Raw genomic sequence first — 21660 nt, 5'->3', positions numbered from 1 at the left:
CGAAAGAGAGGAAGGGTCGAGCGAAGGTTGAGCGGCAACGATAACTGATCAGACGAAACGCGAGAAACTTCTCGCAACAGCGCAGCAACCGCAGCGCGCAGAGGCGTAGGGTCTAGCCAAGTATCACCATGCTCACAAGGGTGAAAGAAAGACTTTCCATATACTACTGTTGTGAAGGTCGGATATTACGCACTCCGCAGCAAGGCTTCCCTCCCTACTCTTTCAAACTTGCATCCAGTGCTCCACGTGGGCGCGAAGGGCAGGAAAACGAGAATCATAGGAGAAACAGAAACGGGAGTTCGAAGCGTGTCGCGTCATGGCGCCGTGAAACTCAAGACTGAAGGGCGTCTACTCCCGTTGCCGGCACTGCGATGGGGACGAACGTAAAACTGGCACGCGCATGTTCAGAGGTGAGGAGAGAGGTTGCAGTGACGTAAACGCAAACGACGGCTGCGTATCCCGTGGACGATCTCTTTTTTATGCACTCGTGCGATGTATCTTGCCTGCCTCTTCGCGTTGCCGCCGTTACCCCGGCTTAAGCGACGTTTCCATTAATAAGAACACATCTGAAAGAAACCAAAGCACCCTTACAAAAATGGGCACCAACATTCTTCACTATTATGCACGGCTTATGAAGGGATTGCGCGGATATAGGGAAATCTGTATTATAAGCGGAGTTTATCATTATGAATTCTTATGCAATACGGAATATGCGTAGCCCGCACTTCTCGCTACCTAGAGAGCAGCATAGTCAATTTTACCTGTGTTTCACATGTGTATTACTGTCCTGGTCGTGAGTGAACTGTGGCAGATAATAATTGACACTCTACTGCATAAATTACAAAATCATGTTTCTGACCAGCAGCAAAGCAAGAATGCAACGTTTGATATGGCGCTCAGCGTGCTGCTTTTAATGCGATGAACGTTTTTTGTCTACTGCAGGTCATTCTGGGCCTATGTGAGCCATCATTTGAGCCACTATGAGCCTATCTAGCCTCTAACGTTGGCCCAGTGGTTCAAGTTTGGACCAGCCTGGACCACTACGCATGTGCTCGCGATCGTGATGCCATCGTCGTCATTCTATTGTCGTCATTCCAGCTGCGTCATCTGACTCTCGTTACGCTACGGTCGTCGCACCTTTTACGCTTACCCAGTGGACCAAGATGTGCAAATGGTTGTGATGTCATCGTGGTCGTTGAACTATCATCATTCTAGCTTCGTCATCAAACACTCGTCATGCTGTCATCGCCACACCGCCATCGTTACAGAGTCGCCATGCATTCGTAGTCATCCATTCGTAGTCATACCCTCACCGTGATTCCGCTGTGGTTATACTGTTTGCGTCATTCCAGCTTCGTCATCTCCCTTTTTGTAATACCATCGTCGTCACGCCTTTCACTCCAATCCATTGAAGCAAGTTGTATGGTGCCGAAGGCTACTAGGTGCGTATTAAAGTGGAAAGTATGGCGAGTAGGCGTACATTCATTATGGTAACAGCGCGAACAAAATGACGACGGAGTGAAAGGACAGGACGAACGCTGACCCACAACCAAGTTTACTGGAACAAACACATCAAGGCAAGCGCCTGTGCCGCTTATATTCACTGACGTGTGTCTCAATAAACTTAGTTGTGAGTCAGCGCTAGTACTGTGTCCTTTCACTCCGTCGTCGTTTTGTTCGTGCTGTTACCATCATGAACCCTAGGTGCGTGCTCACGGTTGAGATATGGTCAGGGACGTTGCGCCGTAATGATTCCAGCTTCGTCGTCCGATTCTCGTCATTCCGTCGTCGTTACAAAATCGTCGTCATACAGCCATCATGCATTCGTTGTCATACCGTCACCATAATACCGCCGTGGTCGTTCCATCGTCACTATTCCAGCATCGTGATCTGACTCTCGTCGTGCCGTCGTTGTCACGCCTTCATCGCCGATCCAATGGCATGAGTTGTCTAATAGCTTGGGCCACTGTATAGGTGCTCGTGGTCGTGCTACCGTCGTGGGGGCTGCATCGTCGTGATTCTTGCTTTGTCATCTGACTCTCGTCACGCCACTGTAGTCCCAAAGTAGTCGTGCATTTGTTGTAATATGATGAGCATGCCATGATGCTGTCGTGGTCGTCCCATAGACGTCAGTCCAGCTTCGTCATCTAATTCTCTCATGCTGCTGTCGTCACGTCATTATCGCCATGAGGTCGTCGTCATATATTCGTCGTCATGCCATCGTAGTTATACCGTTGTTCTCATACCATTCTCATGCCATAGTCCTAATTGTGCAGTCTTCATACAGTCGTCGTCATACATTCATTGTGATATCGTCGCATTGGTGCCCTCATGGTAATTCCATCAGGGCCATTCTACCTTCGTCATACAACTCTAATCACGCCGTCATCCTCAGTCCATCGTCATCCCGCAGTCATCGTCATACTACTGTCACAATGCCGTAGTCGTCACGCCATCATTGTCATACGTTTAGCTTCAGTTCATTCTACATCCAGTAAGAATGAAAATGTAAGTCAATGACCGCAATGGGACCCTCGGTTCTTAAAAGAAAAATAAATGTACAAAACGTGCATTAAAGCAGCAAAATAAGAAAGTTCAAGGAAAACAAATGAACGCGTAAAATGCAATACATTGGTAAGAGAAAATAAACAAAATGTACATATATAAATAAAGCCGGCAGATCCCACGCCCTGTGGGAAACGATGTTATGCGAAGCTGTGCACAAGGAGTCTACCAAGTTAACGAAATGACCATGAGAGCATCAAGACGTAGGCGGCTATTTCATGACCCACATGACACGCATGTCATGACACTCATGTCCTCACCTATCATTCATGTTCGCCATACACTCTTGTCATACTATGTCAATTTTGGCACATACCAAGACGTAGGCGGCTGTTTCATGACCTGCATGACAGGCACGTCATGACATTCATGACCTATAATTTATGTTCGTCATACACTCGTGTCACACTATGCAAATTTTGGTACCTGCCAAGCTAAAGAAACGTCCTTGAGAGCACCGAGACGTAGGTGGCTAGATAAATACTGTCAAAGTGGCAAATCCTCGCCAAGCAATACTTCACATTTAAAAACATCATTATACAAAAACATGCTATAGAGTACGAAACCACGTACAAAAAATAATTTTAATTCATGTTTGAATACATTCGAAGACATCGTTAGTTTAAGTGAATGTGGTAGGTTATTCCATATTTTTAACACTGAAAACGATGTCATTTTTTGATAGTTGGTATTTTATTTAGTTAGTAAAAAGTTCAAATTATGCGCAAAGCTAGTGTGGTTGGTATTAGTGGGTGACCTCTAGTCCACAAATTCGTAAGCTAGCTGATTGTTAACTAATATAAAAAAGAGAATACTTAAATTATACTTAAACAAGTCAGATAAGGGTAGTATAAAGTTAGCCTGGAGTAGCGGGAGTGTATTTGAGTAAAAGGAAATGTCGGTGATTATGCGAATAGCCTGGTTCTGTATGTGTAGAATAGACGAGATGTGACATTTATATGTGTGTCCCCAGCATGCAGTACACTAGGTCATATGACTATGAATGAACGCAGAGTATAAAGGCAATAATGCGTGTTCTGAAAAAGATGCACGTGATTTAATGAGTGCTGTTATGCCGAAAGCAGTTTTTCGTTTAACAAACGCAATACGATTAGTAAACCAAGTTAGAATCTAATTTAAGCCAGGGAATGACACACAGTCCGCTGCAGGAATAAGGTGACTGTCGAGGGTTGCTTGGGAGATGCATAACACCGTATTGATGGGATGACGACATTCGTCGTTATCCCATCAATACGGTGTTATGAAAAAAGTGATGTTGATCCCATCCCATCCGTCGTCATCCCATCAACATCACTTTTTTCGTCAACCTACGCTGTCACTGCGCAGGCGTCATATACCGTATTTGCACGATTCTACCGCGCACCTTTTTTTTTACTAAAAAGTGCGTTGAGATTCTCATGCGCGTAAAATAGTAGCTAATTCTATGCAAAATCAAAATCGAAATCGATCCTTACTAAAACAAAAAGCTCTATGCAAGGTAGCTGGCCAAAGTGCCATCGATATCGACATCGGACTCCGACATCGGACTCCGACATCGACTAGCCGCTAAGATTCAGCTCTGTGCGAGTCTGTGTGCCTTTGTATGTTTCATAAAGTTGTTTCAACACGTTACGCGTCTACTAAGGTCTCGTTAATTAATGTGCGCGGTAGAATCGGCACCAAGTCATATTTTTGGATATTTCGGCGATAATATAACTGCGCGTTGCAATAAGGGGCGCGCTAAAATCGTGCAAATACGGTAATAGCCGTAATGCAGTCATGATCATATTTAACCTTGACAAGCAAGTGTGATAGCAACGTGGGCTGACACCTCAGAATAGTGTATGCGAATATACCCGATGCAACACAAGTATAGGTGTGACCGCTACAGATTCTAAATAAACATCTATTCAACAATACGTTGTGTCATTGCATAGCTTGAATACTAATCGCATTACCGTCGACACTCACGGTGAGATGGAATCTGATTTTTTATGTAGGAGCAGGTGAGGACAAGGATACTCGTGAAAGAACAAGGGCGTTTATGCCCAACCCCACGTCAATCTTTTCTCTCACGCAGCAACAGGTGGCGTGGAATCTTGCACTGGCTATGCTTGAAAAGGTGATTAGGATAACATGACTTCGTACAGGTGAGTTAAAGTAACGTTGGTGATATTTATATGTATCGAGATGCAATGCAAGCCCGAAAATTAGCACTGTCGAAGTGGTTGCACAAAAACGATGCAGTGATGGAAATACAGAATGAGTTCGGACCAGGCAAAGGCTTAGAGGATAATACATTTGCACTAACTCAGTGCACAGAGGTTTCAGTAGCACAGAATAGGCCTTTATGAATAGCATTTCTAGGCGTTGATGTAGTTTACAACAACGCATACATATAATCGTTACGGCATATTCAGAAGTACGAAGGCATAGATGATGATTTCGTGGAGCAGCTGAGGGAGATATATGATACAAATTAGTGCAAACTGAGTACAAATTGTATGGGAAAGCAGAAAATGTCACGAAGTGGTTGAAATTCCCGAAGGGCTCAAGCAAGGATGCCCTCTCTGTTCATTGTTCATTCTTTGTGTTAAGAGTACAGCAAGACGGCTGCAAAACAGTAAATTACAGTTTGATTTATCCTACGAGCGTAATGGGCACGTGGTGAAACAGAAAGTCCATGGACTGATGTAGCGGACGAAATAGGGCTACTAGCAGACTCTGCGGGCTATATACAGACACTGGTCAATATGTGTGGCAGCGCAGCGACAAATCTATCCTGGTGTTAACAGCGCCAAACTCAGAAAGGACACAAGACGAGAAGGCGACGCCACGAGAGCTGTTACACCAGGATGGAAAACAAACAAGCCCAAGCGACTGTTCTAAACTAATCGAGGCCTTGTTTAGCACAGAGAAATCGGGAGTTATTATCTTTAATGAAGAGACGAGTAATTACGTGGTGTCAGTTCAACAGCAAGTCATACCCTTAGTCAAACAATATTATATATATATATATATATATATATATATATACATATACCTCTCCGTATATGTAAGCGAAGGAAAGAATTACAAAAGGACCGACCAAGATCATCTGGAAAGGAGCAATGGTTTTAGCGCTAACATTCGCACAAGTCATTCTCTGCTTAAAATTCAGCAAAAGTTCAGCAAACATCCCTAGGCCGTTTCGCTTTGGTGTGCCACGGTAAAACCACAAATGAGGCAGTGCAGGGTTGCATGCGTTGGGCCTCTTTCGAAGTCAGAGAAGTGCAGAGCAAACTTAGTTTTGAATAAGGTCAGGCCCCTGGAGGAAAATAAATAGGTGGCTAAAGTGCACAAGTATTCGTGCTTGAAAATCTTGGACACAGAAGGGAGAAAGAGGCCAAGAAAGCTCGTTAGGACTCGAGACATACTAAAATTCTACTCAGCTCATTCGCATTCACACTCACAAGAATTTAACTCCGCCACGGTCACTCGGGCTCATAGAAGAATTCTGCTAAGCCAGGCTAACTAGCACTAAGACTCAACAAAATTTTGCTCAGCCGGGCTCATTCGGACTAAGACGAATCAAATTTCTACCCGCCGGGCTCATTCGGACTGACACCAGACATAGCCCGGACTCTGGGTGATTTGACTCGTTGTCTCATGAGTGGGTTTACCGACATACGGTGCCTAGAGAGCAGATTTGCCTCAACGGTGCCCGTCTGGGGAACTTCTCTGGTTCTTGCCTTCAACTGGTCAGGCGGAGGCTGTTCTCCATCCGTGTCAGATGCTGGCGCATCGTCTGCAGCGCGGCAATTGGCACATACTCCCAACTTCTACGTACTCTTATCTATTGCTTCATGACATCTGATATTATTAATACGTTTGGAATAAAGCAAACGACTCGCGAATGGCACAAATACTAGTTTTGTGCTCGCCTCCTTAATTACAATCATCAAATGTTACTACCACGTTAACATTATAGGCGTCGTGATTTGCCTCCCAACCCACGTAAATAGAGGCAGTGCGTTCCACGAGTGAATGCAGTTAAATATTACGATGAGCGCAAAACACACAATCACACTTCAATGAGGTCACTGTCACAGACATTAATGACTAAGGTAACGAGGACGTTTCAAATTCCGCACGGCGATCTACTCCTCCTATAATGCTTTTTTCCTTGACACATTTTGTTTATGCTCTACGTAGTATGCTGACCGGCAACTTGATTATCCTGTTGATAAGGCTGATATTGCTAATGCTTGACAAAAGGAACTATGTGCGCTTGTATTGATCTTTATGTAGTCACGATTTACTCTACATGAACTAATTATGTCACATTATGGTCGGATAAAAGCACGGCAAAACAATCTTGCGACACTTCTTTTTCGTTTCGCACACTCCATCTAACATGATGTCCAAAACTAAATATCGACTATATTACAGTGTTTGCAGAGCGATGCTTGCAGAGTCATGGCCAAACGATACAGTGCTGGAAAGTGAATGGTGAACCGTATGGGTCGTAGTGGTCCGAAAAACGCACTGCATATTGGGCTCCAAGTCATCTTGTTTTTGGAACCGGGTGTTATTTGTACTACGAAGTGTTTCAGGCCGTATCGCGATAGATAGGAGGCTTTCAGACGGAGCAATTGGCGGCAACTTTTGCAAGGCTAAGTCGGTCTCCAGCAGGCGACACCCCTCCTGAGGTACCGCGAGCCTTTCAACTACACCTGAATGGCTTTTGAGAACTTACTTCGCGCTGACGGTTGTCACGAGCTTCTTTCGGGCCTTACGCTGACTGGGCCGTTGGTACGTCTGAGCTATTGCTCCATGTATATCCGCTTTCGTTGTATTATTTTGTACTAGTTACTTAGAACTCAGGCCTCGGTATTCTCACGCAAGACACCAGAAGGCACGATATTGGATTTAAACATTACTTTTTTTTCGCAAAATCTTTCCTTAGCTAATATCTGCGAGATGTCTGACCTACATAAATGTGGGAGTTTTAATGCATTAGGTCCCTTCGGAAATTTCACGCCTTTTTCGGAGGCTAACAGCCCTTGTATACATACATGTATGTAGGTAACCATTTCCCCGCCTGCCTGGGTCACTGAGTACTTCATGGCCGAATGGGTAGCGCATCGGGCTGCTGTGCTGACGGAATTGAGTTGTAAAGGAACCGTCGGACCAATTTGGGTCACTGATTAAGTGGCAATATGTACAGATGTGTCACTCGTCAGCGAACGGCTTTCACGCCGACATGGGTCACCGTAGATGCGGGACTAGGTAGGCACCGTTGTCCAATGTCACCGCTGAAAGTAATTTAATCTTTCCGTTTCAGTTATAAAGAAAAAGTAACTCTAGGAGGTCCCATAGTCAAAGACTGGTGAGGGACCTCCAACAATAGATACATAGAAAAAGTACACTTAATACGGTGAACGACAGCAGTAGCAATCCTAGGAACAGAAAGTATTAACGAACAGTCAAGTCATAGTGACAACAATAAAGTATAAACACGAAAGGCAGATTCTAGAAGTATTATTCCACATAAAGAAGCCTAAAAAATATACTACACAATCACTTTCCCAACAAGTGGTGACGAAGTTTCCTCTTAAATAAATGAATGGAAGGAAATTATTTAATGGAGGGTGGTAGTGAATTTCATATTGAGGTTGCCGAAAAGTTCGCAGTAAATTTGCCGTAGTTCGTCCTTGGTTTCGGTAGGAGGTAGTTATTATGGTGTGATGATCGAGTGCCAGTGAATTGCGGGGTTTGGTCTTTTGATATCAACGAAATTGGTAATTCTCCTCGACGAAATTTATACGTCGGGACACTAAGAGAACATTCATTTAAATCGACTACTGACAAAATATTATATGTGCGGAATAATGGCAGAGCACTACATGAGAAATGGCTGTAACTGATTATTCTCAAAGCTTGGTTTTATGTGTGCTGCAGGGGCGCCAAGTGAGTTGCGTAGGTATTGCCCCAAGAAGAAACGCATTAAGAGATGTGGCTGTGAAGAAATGCGTAGTAGAGTGAAATTAATATACGTACAAATAAAAAGGGGCGGACTTTGATTAGTATTCTGATACCATATGCCGCTTTACGGGTTAATAAGGATATGTGAGTTGTAAATTTCAAATCATTGTCGAGCTCAACTCCAAGAAATGTTGCATGGTCAACAGCCTGAAGCGAAGACGGACCAATGTTAATGCATGTCTTCCCCTGTACACTTTTTTGAGGGGATGAAAAAATTACAAATTTCGATTTAGTAGCATTAATATTGAGCATATTATCTCGGCACCAATTAACGATTGTAGCCACGTCAGCATTTAGGTAAAATATTAGCAATTCCAAGGAAGTGTTAGAAGAATAAGTTGTTGTGTTGTCAGCATATAAAATACAACTAGAATGTGTAATGTATTCTGGAGGGTCATTGATGTACACGAGAAATAAAATTGGCCCTAGTCTTGAGCCTTGTAGAACCCCTATGTTAGTTAGTTTGGTACGGGAATGAGTATCAGAAATAGAGAAATCTTTGTCATCATCATTCACATGTAGGCCTTTATTGTACCGTCAACGCTGTCAACGACGACGACAAATAACGAAGACAAATAATTACACGTCAGTACACCACTATCTTCTCAAGAACTTCTATGGGATGCAAATATTGTCATCCTCGCCTCCTAATGAGATGTTCGCCCTGACCTCCGATATACAACCACACAAGCTACTGCTTCAGAGCTCGTGCGAAGCACGAAACCTTGCATTAATTCTTCAACGTTGTTATTGCGGAATAGCGTAGCAAGCAGCATACAGGTCTGCCAAGTGCATGTTGCTGCAATGACATGGGTTCGAATTTCAGTTGTGGCGATTGTGGAAAGAACTGTTTTTTTACGCCCCAGTGCAGCTGGCGAAACTGGAGACGACGAGGCGGCCTGACGACAAAAATCATCGGTATAGACAATGGACTTCTAACGAAATGCAGGTAAAAACAAGGCAACTAAGCTTCAAGCACTTAATCACTGTTGCAGTAAATGTAGACCAACACACGCTTATTCATATGACAAAATGTGACCAACGGCAGCTATAGCGCGGTAGTCTTTATGTTAGACTGAAGTTGGACTTCTGTTTGTACAAAATTAAAACAGTCATCTCCATTTCCCTGTATTTCTTAAATCAAACGGAACACCTGAGTACCGCACGGAAGATATCAAGAGCACGTTCACTTGTACATTTTGCTCACTTGCATAGAGACAGCCAATTGTTGCATCAGCGTAAATTCTCCTTGTTTATTGCTCCTCCTCCTTGTGCTGCTACTAAATAAAGTAAGAACATCATCCGGATGATGACTTGTCCTGAAGCGCTACGTCAATGTGCAACAGCTGTGTTGTGCAACACTTGGGAAATGTTTGTTAGTTGTGTATCGCGGTATATGCGCACACAAGATCACTCTACAATTAAAAAAGTGCGGGAAAGGGGCAGAGAGGGGAGCGGTCTAAGCACGATTGAAGCAAAAATATATCGCCACGTTTCTTTAAAAAGTGTAATTATTTCTCTCAATTAGCGCGAATTTTTAAAAAATCGGAGTTGCGCCGGAAAGGCGGAGCACCGATTACGATAGCAAATTAATAGGTAGCTGTACGAAGTAAGGATTGTAGTTTTGTCGGCCATATAGACTTTTAAACATTCGTTCACGAACGTTTCAACGAGGCCGTAGAAAGAAATAGACACACGAAGACAGCGCTGCCTTTGTCTGTCTGCTTCTTTCTACGTCCTTGTTCAATCGCGCTTACACACTCTATCAAGGATTCAAACCAACTAGCCCGTCAACTTGTTTTAACTATATTAACCAGCACGGTGTCACGCACACACAGGTAAACGTGAAAACACATCGCTCGATGACAGCGGAAGCTGTATGTGAAAACGATGGAGTTAGGAATCGCAGCAGCAGCCGCGAGCCAATGACCTCCGTACATATGTCGCTTCAACGGGTACGAAACGTCAAAAGCACAACGTATACGAAGCTACTGGCGCTACGAGCACTCTGCAAACATCGCAGATAGCTTTGAAGATGGGCCCGCGCGGGCACGCACTTTAGCCACGTCGCAGACCGCTTTCGAGACACACGAGCGCCGGCAACGCGTTCCTACAGCGTCTGTCAAGGGCTTCTACTACGGCGCCCGCGATACGCGTGGCCCACGCCGTAGTAAACGCCGCGGTTGCTTCTACTCTGTACGGAGCGGCGGGCGAGGAGGACATCGAGGTACCGTAGCAACCGCCGGAGAAGAACGCTTTCCTCCCTAGCTCACGCCCCTGCCTCGCGCACCACAGGAGAGGGCACGCATCCGGGCCGCGTTCCTCACACCGCGCAGGCAAAATTGTACCGCGTTCGCCGGCTCACCTAACACACTTTCATTCAAGCGGAACCTCACGACGACGGCGACGGCCGAAATGCGCCTGGAATGTCCATATAATTGCTATCGCAATAAAACGGAGCGAACTCGTATGACTTCGCAAGATCGCGAGCCAAGTTCCATTGAAGATGGTATGCGACTTGATTTCCCCGTCACCCAGCACTTCACCATATTTCCGCGTAGAATAAGCCGTCACTAGGGGCTTGCATTTGTTTTCCGGCTAGTTGGCGCACACTGATGAGCAAGTTTTCAACGCAAGCAACAAACGGCATAAGAGACATTTTAGCGTTCTTTTCTGTATGTAGTATCTTTTCTATGTTTGCGCTGAAAACTTTCTTTTTGATCCCCAGAAGAAAGAAAGATGTTTATTTTTTTCCAGATTATTATACACAAGTAACAATCACTTGTCGGGCCTGTAGCCGAAGGCTAGTTGAAGGTCCGATAAAAATATATAAAGGAAATCCTAGCATAGCAGCAATAAAAAAAGAGCAACAGTAACTGTATACACAAAGGTATTGGTTGTTGATTCACAAGTCAACTAAAAGGAAGGGAATACATCAGAGTACCAAATAACATTCTAAGGGGCACAGTTCAAATACAGGAGAATACATATCGCAATGTAAAGATGTGTACTATGATGTCAATTTCTTTTACGTATCCCACAAAAAGTTGCAGACAATATCGATTAGTACTGAACTGGTTGATAAAGCACACAATTGATGAAATTCAATACGTATATAATGAGAAAAACGAGAGCAATAAGACATTTCAATGCATAACAAGAAAACACAATCGCGTCCTACTAATTACATGGAATAATCAGAATATAGTCTAAAAAATATAATTCTTCTTGCTTTGTACATATCTATCAAGAAATTGATTATTTACTCTATCTTTAACAAAATAAAAATATTGTTTCAGGGCACTAGGGAAGTTCGAGGAATTAATGACTCCCGCTAGGAGTCCGTTCCAGGTTTTAATGCCTGTGAACTGTAGCATACGCTCTCCGTATATATTGCTACACGGTGCGAGATTAAAATGGCCTGCAGTTACATTTCTTCTACATCGCGAAGACGAGTAAAATGTGGATGAGCTGAATGGGTGGTTGAATCTAACAACCCTATAAACACACAACGAAATGCTCTGCTGACGTAAATAGTCAAATGGTAATATGCGGTGTTGGTGGAATAATGGGCCCCTGTGATCGTAATTCTTAGAATGAGACATAATTCTATTTGCGCGTTTTTGAAGCCTAATAATCGGATTTAATATGGTTTTATACACCCATCACCACGAGTCAATGCTATACCTTAAGTGACTTTCAATAAAAGCAAAATACATAAGTCGTAAAACTGAGGTGTCAAAATACTCGCGGGCTAGAAATGAGCCGTAGCAACCAGATTACAATCTAGCGCAGTCACTGTTTATGTGATCTTTCCATTGCAGGTGCTTATCAAAAGTTACCCCAAGGTATTTGTAAGAACTTGTCTGATTCAATGGGATGCTATTTATATGTATGTTTAAAGGTGTAGTATCTACAATTTTGAAGCGTGACTGAAAAACAATATATCTTGTTTTCTTTGTGTTAATTGTTAATTTGTTAGCCAAAAACCAGTCGGAAATTCTATTTAACTCTGCAGTTACCTTATGACTAAGTTCTGCAATATTATCCGCAGTTACTATAATACATGTGTCGTCTGCGTACATCAATATTTCTGCAAAGTCTATAATTTGTTGCAGGTCATTTACATACGAAGAAAAGAAAGGCGGACCTAATGCGGAGCCTTGAGGGACTCCAGTAACAATATTTTGTTTTGAAGAAGTTATGCTATTGATTTTCACGAGCTGAGATCAATCGTGCATATACCTTGATAAAAAGTCAAATATTTTGTCTCGGAACCCACAATGTTTAAGATTGTCCAATAAGATGGAATGATCCACTGTATTGAACGTTTTCTTTAAATCTAAAAAGATAACAGCTACTAGTTTATTTAGTTGTAAAGCCATATTTATCTTTTGCGTTAACGTGAAGACTACAGTCGCTGTTGAGAAACGAGGTCTGAAGCCATGTTGCTGATGGCAGAGCACATTGTACTTATCAATGAATATTTTCATCCGATTCGATAAAAAATTTTATCAAAAACAGTATTGATTATACTTAAAACAGAGATTGGCCTATAATTTGAAGGGTCAGACGGATCACCTTTTTTATGGATTGGAATGACTTCAGCAATTTTTAGAGAATTTGGATATAGTGCTTGAGTAATAGAGTGATTGAACATTCGACATAAAACTGGGCCTAATATATCAATATTTTCCTTTAACACCCTTACAGAAATGCCGTCGAGTCCTGACGCTTTGTTGTTTGGTGTATTTAATACGTTTGAAACGATGTCACTGAGCTCTGTCTCTTCTAGAATAAACCAATTCACTACTGTATTAGGAGCGGGAGGAGCTTCACTATTTAGCTGCGGTAGTTGAGTGGCCAGTGCTGGACATACAGTAGTAAAATACGTGTTGAAGTCTTCGACAGCGTCTGCATCGACAGGGGGAGGATGGACACACTTTTTTGTCTTTCTACTAGTAACCTCGTTTACTATTCGCCACAGTTGTTTGGAGTCGCCGGCAGCTTGAGTGATACGTTTCGAATTAAAATAGCTCTTTCGAACTCTCATCATTCACATCGCTTTGTTGCGAAATGTCCTGTACTGACCTAAGTAGTAAGCATTACTCCTATTATGCCTCCATTTGTTATACCAGTATCCTTTTGTTTTAAGCATTTCCAAAATTTGTGTCGCCATCCATGGACAGATAGGCTGATTATAAGAATTTCGAGTATATGTACTGCTACACTCATTTATCAAATGGCTAATTAAGTTAATTAAATTGGAAAAATCTATGTGTACATTACCATTGTACACTTGTTCAAGGTAGGCCTCAACATCTAAACTCCGATAGACTGGAATGAATTATTTTTCCGCCCACCTGGATCACTGGGCAGTCAGTGGTCGAACGAGCAGCGCATAGGTCTGCTGGGCTGAGGTAACAACGCTCGAAACCAACCATCGCACCAACTTGGGCCCCTGAGTATGTGGTAATGTGTGCATACGTGGCGCTCTTCAACAAACCTTTCACGACGACAAGATCACCGCAAGATGTGTGAGGGGGTGCGTACTGCTGTTCGAAGGAACTCTTGGACGCCGACTTGAAGCACTGGGAACGCGCCACTCAGTCTGTACTGGTCTTCAAAATGCCTTCGATGTCAACTTGGATCATTGAGTATATATATGAGGAGTATACGTGTGGGCCGCTTTTCAATGAACGTCTTTGACGCCAACTTTGGTAAAAGTGTACCTGCCACTAGGAATGTGCCACTCTACAATGACGAAAGAGATTCCTTAAAAATCTCGGACGCTGAACAGAATCAAACCAACGTCACCCTTGTTCCTCAAGTACAGCAACCCCACCTAACAGGCTGCGCCACAAATGCACAGGTAATGTGCCGTTTTTCAAAGAACGCTGCTTACGAGGAATTGAGTTGGTAGTATGCCACAAGAGCGGTTACTACCAGGCTGGTGCAGACTGCCTATCACGGCTTCCTCTGCCGCAGATTGAGTATGATGCTGAGAATTTCGATCAGTATCGTGCCGCTATTGACTCTTTGTTACCTGACCTTGCTATTTTCCGGACATCACAGCACGATGACCGTAGCTGAAATCATTTATTCGCTCCCGCTAATGGTCGGCATGGAAGTACGGCAACTGCGAACATGTATCAACCACCTGTCAGTTTCTTGGTGCAAATCTTCATGCTGTTTGCCTCGTGGTATTATACTCCCGGCGCCACGACTACGCAGCTGCATCTCTTGCTGCTGACGCCGGATGGCAGCTTCCCGCACTTGGCTTCACCGTCAGCCGGACCGCTTCGCTGCGAAGGAATGACCCCCTTTCTTGAACATTATGTTCCTCACCTCACCTTTACCATGTCATCGGCATCGACTGATGTATTAGTTTCGGCTCACTACTTAAGAAGACGGCGCCCCTGAAATCCTCTTAGTGAGCATGGAAGTACGGCAACTGCGAACATGCATCGAACACCTTTCCGTTTCTTGGTGCAGGTAGGTTCGGCTGCTCAACTGTCTTACAGAAAAATCTGACGATACTTTTTGCTAGTACTTCCATGCGCAGAAGTGTTGTTTTCTTTGTCTCGTGAATGCGTTCACGTCGCGCAGTTGTTGCTAACGTCCGGTGACGCAGAATTGCATCCCGGACCCCCTAGCGAGGAGTATTCCCAGCAACACAGCGAGCTAGTTTCGCTTATAATTTTTTTACATGAAAAAAAGTGGATTCTAGGCATGATGAAGTTATGACAGCGCTCAATGAATTCAAGGCTGCCCAAAATTTAATGCAACAGCACATTACCGATAGAGAAGGTCATCTTAATGCAGTCGGAAAAAGCATTCGCACATCTGAGGCACTGCGGTTTCAAAGTGTTGCTCCGCAAGTAGTGACACTTGATCAGAGACTGAACGAATTCTAACATCATTCACGCCATGAGAATCTAATATTCTACAGTATCGCCGATAGCTCTAAAGAGACTTGGGCCGAATCCGAACAAACAATCTGCTCTGTTCTGAATAATTCATTTACTTTGGTTTGGACGGGAACGATGAACGCATATCTCGCGCCCACAGACTTGGCCGTTTTGTTACCGAAAAATTTCGACCTAATATTGTTAAATTCGTGTCTTTTAAACTCAGGGAAACTGTTCTTACCTCAAAAAACAAGCTAAAATCCTCCAAAGTAACCGTTAAGGAAGATTTTTGTAAAGCGACAAGAAATGTGAGGAAAAAGTTGTTTGAGTTTGGTACGCAAAACGCCAGAAAGTTTTCAGTACGGTATAACAAGCTTCATATTCGCAATAAGTGTTATGTTTACTCAGCGGACACAGACAATGTACGTTAATTAGGACCAAGCAGTGACAGTGGCATAGCCGGGTCTTCGTCTCGCACTAGCCATACTGCCACAGATACGTTTTTATCCTAGCCAAAAACGTGGTCTTAATATCGGCCATCGGAATTTATCGTTTCTGCTTACTAAGGTCCGGAGTATTGTAAACAAACGTGATGATTTATCGCCCATTATTGACTCATGCGCTGCCGATGGGGTGGTGAGGACGGAGACTTCACTTTCAAACGCTATCAGTAATACAGAATTATTTGACCGTGAAAACAGTTACACCATCTACCGACAAGACCGGACTGCGAAATACGGAGGTGTTGTACTGATTGTCATTGCCGATTACCTGGCATCAGACATCATAATCCTCCCTACTGCTCTTGAAATTCTCTGTGCCCGCATAAACCTTGACCACCAAAGTGCATTATTCTGTGTGTGCTATAGGTCGCCGAGCCCGGTACCCTCCTTCTGAGACGAAATATGTGATCTATTGAACGGTTTGGTCACGAGATACCCTTCACTGCCTTTATTTTTGTTAGGTGACTTCACTTTTCCCAAAACAGAATGGTCTGCTACCTTTCCTACTGTCAGAGACACTTCCGCAGTCAGCCAGTCCTTTTGGAACCTATGCAATCAGTTCAATTTTACACAGCTGGTTTCAAGACCTACAAGGTTTGGCTCCGGTACATCTAACCTGTTAGATTTAATTCTTACCACGGCTCCTCACCTTTTACATGGTATTAGTTACATGCCTGGTTTGAGCGACCATTGCCTGGTTGAAAAAGGAAACAGAAGCCAGGGCACTTCGCAATGCCAGTGAGGACCGTAAGCGAGTGAAAGTCATGCCTTATATCCACAAAGTTTCCCACAATGTGAAAAAAGTTGCCATAAGGCACGGCGTTCGGGTTGTGTTCTAGGCACCATGCAAGATGTCAAGTCTATGTGTTAGGAATGAAAATCGTAAACCTAGGAGTGCCTGCAGTACCAGCCATAAGTTCACAACTTCCATCAAAAATTTTGTTTATTGCATAGCGTTGAAGTGTGGTCGCGTGTATACAGGCCAGACGGGGCGCTGTATTAATGTCCGCTTAAAAGAACACGAAACGGTCGTTACATCAGGAGGATGGGCCAACCTGCCTACTTATTGCCGAGTGTGCGGCTGTTCACCTGTTCTAGAAGACAAATTATTGGCAGGGGAACCACAAGATACGAACGAGAATTGATTTAAACGTACCACATCCGAAAACATGGTCACAATCAATGTGTTACAGTACCCTCGTTATCGCTGTCAATAAAAAGAGAAAGCTTATTTAGAAAATGTGGCTACTAGATGTCATTTTGGGTTTTGTTGATAGTCACTTGGTATGTACGACGCATGCGTGCTCTGGCTGCCCTGCGAACTTCTGTGGGGTTGTTTTCACTAAGCTTGTTGCTATTCACAGCGTGTGTGTGTCTACTTCTTTCCTGGTGTTATCGTCTTAAAGGCTGCGTTCCATCGTTTCTAAAAGTAGAAGAGCAGGGCGAAGTTCGACAGTGCTGCGATCGAGCGTCGCCATAGATGACCTTCATTGAGCTATCATCCCCCATCCTGTAAATAAACGCGACTTACCATCACAACATGTATGACAGGATAGTCTTTTTAATATCTTCAGAACGAACTGTTCGTAGACCTGAAAGCTGTTCTACAATAGCACCTGATGTCACTCCAGGCATTTTTCACGTATCCAAATTGGTCCTACATTGCTTTCTTCGACTCACGTTCTGCGATTCGGAGCTGGCCGGGTATCTTCACTGGTGGAAAAGGCACGTGCTCTCACGCGAGAGTTATATATACGCGAGTAGCGGGACGCCTTCGCCGTCTAAACCCTAAATATTACAGCTCGTTCCAACGCACATTCTTTTGTTCGAGAGCTTCGTGGTGTCGAAAGGTTCAGGCGCAATTGGATGGTGGTCGCCGTGTCGCGCTTCTCAGCCGCCTGGGCTGCCTGAGTTGATTCTTGCTGGGCGCGTCCATCGCTGAAGTCCGCTGCACATCTTTTGCTGAGATGTGCTGTTTGATCTTGCCAGCTGACACCAGCTTCAATTATACCGACTCCCACGGTGAATGGGATCAGCGTGATCTTAAAGCGAATGATAGGCTGAGTATCTGACCTCTGCGGAGTGAAGGACTGGAGAAGAAAGCGCAGGTGTGCCGCTATCGTCATACCGCCATCTGCACGCCGCCGCCTGCATCAAGCTGTCCCGATTCTGTATTGTCACGCCGTCTCGGTCATGCGGCCGCCGTCTTCGCCTCATCGTCGTCCACGTCATCACCGTCGCATCGTTGACACGCTGTCGTTGTAGCAACGCCTTCGTCGTCGTCACGGTGTCGTGCCGTCTGGCTGAATATAACGACAATGATTTGAACCTCTTTCGTCAAATATCACGTAAACGTCAGCAGTATACTTCGGAAGTATCGTTCGCGTGCATGTTATATTGTGTTCCGCATAACCAATTTTCTTTCTTTGAGAGTCATATTAGACTGTTTATGGAAGAATGTTGTTTTTGCTCTATATTAAATACATCGGTCAGAACATTTCTCATGCAATAATGTTTGCAAGTGATAACAGATGGTTCTTTAGTATTACTGAGCTCGAAATAAAGCTAAATCATTGGCCACGTGAAACAGAACTTCAATAAATTGCATGTCTAAGATTTCATACAATTAACAAGAAAGTTATTTCGCACATCCCAATAACCTTTGATGATAGTGTAGTAATGATAGCGGGAAATAAAACATTCTTTAGTAATCTCATTTGATCATCATTTATAGAATAACGTACATTTCAGCAACTTGCGCTGGATGTGTAATCCGCAAAGTTACGTAGAGAATGCAGTTATTGTCTAAACTTCAATTGTGCGTGATAAATTGTACATTCAACCAATTATTTTAACCTAACCCACGTCATGAATCCTCAGCATAGGGAATTACGGCTAAATCAAACTACATCAAATTCATTAAGTTACCGAAAGAAATTACTGCGCCACTACAATTAATAACAAAGCCTTTCATTGAATGTGTGAACATCACCATTGATGGACGAATATTCTATGTTGCGCGTTGATTAGGTGTACCGTTTATATATTATTACAATAAAAGAAGCAATACCTGACATTTCCCTATCGCATAAGTTGTGCCGCATTATCTCCGTCCGCTAAGTGTTCAAGATCCTAGAACTAGAACAAATTACAGAAGAATCTTTTTTATCAGTGCAAGAAATTGTTAAATAGAAGACACATAAATGTTGGCAGTGATAACAGCACTACTTCACATAAGAATCATATGAAGAATATAGTAAAGCCTTAGTTGTGCTCAGCTGCAATATATTATTACTCCGCTTTCAACATTTCGTAGCCATTACGACTGTATTGAATCTCGCACATACGGTCCCAGCTTTGCTTTTTTTTTTTACTTTTCTCGTTTTATCTGCTTTATCTTGACGTATCTTTCGGTAAACTTAAATACTTATCATTTTTCGTGTTTTTAAAAGTAAGTCCAATCTTGTTCTTTGTAATGCGCGAGACAGTTTAGGACTTGTAGTCGCTGCTGAGGTACCAGCATACGCGAGCATGTGCTCGAAGGGAGGAGGGGGTGGAGACAGGAAGTGGGGAGTTGGCAGCGGCTACATTCAGGCGCAATTGAATTTAGTCTTTGCCTCCCCATTGAAATTTCACGTAATTTCTGGCATGAAATAAGTCAGAATTCAAATCTTCAAATGGCGGTGCGCAGCCAGTACCCACACCGCGGTTCCATCGCCTGCGGCTTCGTGACTGGTTACACAGGTTTGCATGAAGCGCAAGACTTCCTGAATGCGCCCGTAACGCCATCATCGCCGTTCATCGTCATCGCGAGCGTTATCATCGTCGCCAGGCCCGGGGAGATTGGCTTACCAGCAGTGAGCCAACAAATGCGCTCTCACGACGCAGCCGCCGCTCCACTTGCCGGCCACTTTCCTCGAATAAATGTGCGGATGACTACACGTTGGGTCTACACGCCTATGTGAAAAGCGACATCACGCCTGTACATAATTACTAACTCACATTGTTGAGGTGTGTACTAAAGCACAGTATCGAGATTCATGTGATGATTGCGCGCACGACATTTATCAGAGTAAATATCGTGAGGTTTATGGGTCAATTCAGGGTTCGTATCGCTCGATGTGTAATATGCTTCCACGTATGTTGAGAAGCTTACAGTTTGCTGAACGCAATGAGGAAAGGGAGCAGAAGGGTAGGCGCGTTGACACGGGAGGTAGGAGGGGGGGAAGGTAACTTTCTTCTTCGCAATAGCTTTCCTGTCATTTGTTCTTGTCAACATAAGCGATTTTTTTGCTTTCTTTGAGGTAAGATGTAATGCTAAAATTGAACGCGAGTACTGGAGCGCTGGGCTATAGAAATGTTTAATTACCGTGTGCCCAACTTACTCATACTACTTTCTCTCCAGTCATACTTTCTCATCATACTTTATCTCCAGTCATCTCCTTTTCCAACATTGCTGAGTCAATTAATCAATCGATGAATCAATCAATGAATACTATTATTTTTACCATTAATAAATGCTAAAAGTAAGAGTATACAATGCAGGTAAATATATCTGTATACATATATACTCGAATCGCGAGCCTGTTGTAATGCTGCCTAGCCTCCAAGCATGCTTGGCGGCTCCCGTAAGGCAGCGTAAACCCCAAAATTGAACATCATTTCTACTGGCACTTCTTCTCGAGCCTTGGGGAATCACCGAGTGCGTGTTTTGCGAAGTAAAGATGCTCTAGGTCACTGGTCTTACGGGGACACCGCGAACAGCATTGTGTTCGAGTGTTCCCTTTGTGCGTGCGTGTCTTGAGCACGTGTGCGCCTTTCGTCTTTGTCATTTTCAAGCGCATGCTTTGCCGGCGCCCAGGCTAACCGCTGCAGCATCGTGAAGTGGTCTTCGCTTTGTGTTTGTTTTCAGCTCTATGCGGAGCGTTTTACTCAACGCCGAAGCATACGAAAGTCTTGAGCCCGCTGTACCAAACAGTTTGATATTTCAGTAGTTAATTTCTCAGTTAATTGAACTGCAGGTGCCGTACAGATTGAATGGTAGTTGACCTTGGGCTACAAATGAGGTGCGCCTCACATTGGAGTTGCGTCGTTTCGAGAAGAATACGCTGATGCTTTCTAAGATGCCCAAATGTGAAAGGATGACTATCGCTTCACAAGGAAAGTTATTGGAATAAAGACAATGACAACGTTTCGCTGAAGGCATGATTTAGGAGCGCAAGAAGCGCGCACAGGGCGCGAAAAAAAAAACAGTAGACACAAGACAAGGGCTAAGCGTTTATAACGGGCTTACTATATATCTTCCACATGCTGTGCACGTGTGTGTTTTTTAAATTTTGCGCTCTTAAATCATGCCTTATATGCACCAACAAGTCCTTCTGTAACTCCTTTGAATTCGCTGAAAACGCTCTTCTTTGCTAACGTGCTCAATTCATTGCGTCCTTATTGGATCTGGTAATAGTAACAGCTGTGTACATTGTCTAGCAGTGTCACATTTCGAGACGTTCTGCTGCAATCATGTAATAAATACTAAACTCCCCGCAACAGTTTCATATATTAGGTGTTTCAGAGAAGGCAATGTAACTTCAGTACACACAGAAAGTGCTCGACGCTTTTCACTTCATAACAATCCTGAGACTGCCACCAGCTTTGAA

General features: G+C 43.7%; 1 protein-coding gene across 1 annotated transcript in view; it reads left to right on the top strand.

The window, feature by feature from the left end:
- Positions 1-20407, top strand: part of LOC142585134 (uncharacterized) — a 211287-nt gene extending 190880 nt beyond the window's left edge. The window contains exon 4 of the mRNA XM_075695660.1: positions 20397-20407. The gene's annotated coding sequence lies outside the window, so the exon portion shown is untranslated. The remainder of the gene's footprint in view (positions 1-20396) is intronic.
- Positions 20408-21660: the final 1253 nt, after the last annotated feature.

Source organism: Dermacentor variabilis, chromosome 6 (genome assembly GCF_050947875.1).
Source record: "Dermacentor variabilis isolate Ectoservices chromosome 6, ASM5094787v1, whole genome shotgun sequence".
NCBI classification, from domain to species: domain Eukaryota; kingdom Metazoa; phylum Arthropoda; class Arachnida; order Ixodida; family Ixodidae; genus Dermacentor; species Dermacentor variabilis.
The sequence above is the reverse complement of the archived record's forward strand: the minus strand, read 5'-3'. Positions and strand labels throughout refer to the sequence as shown.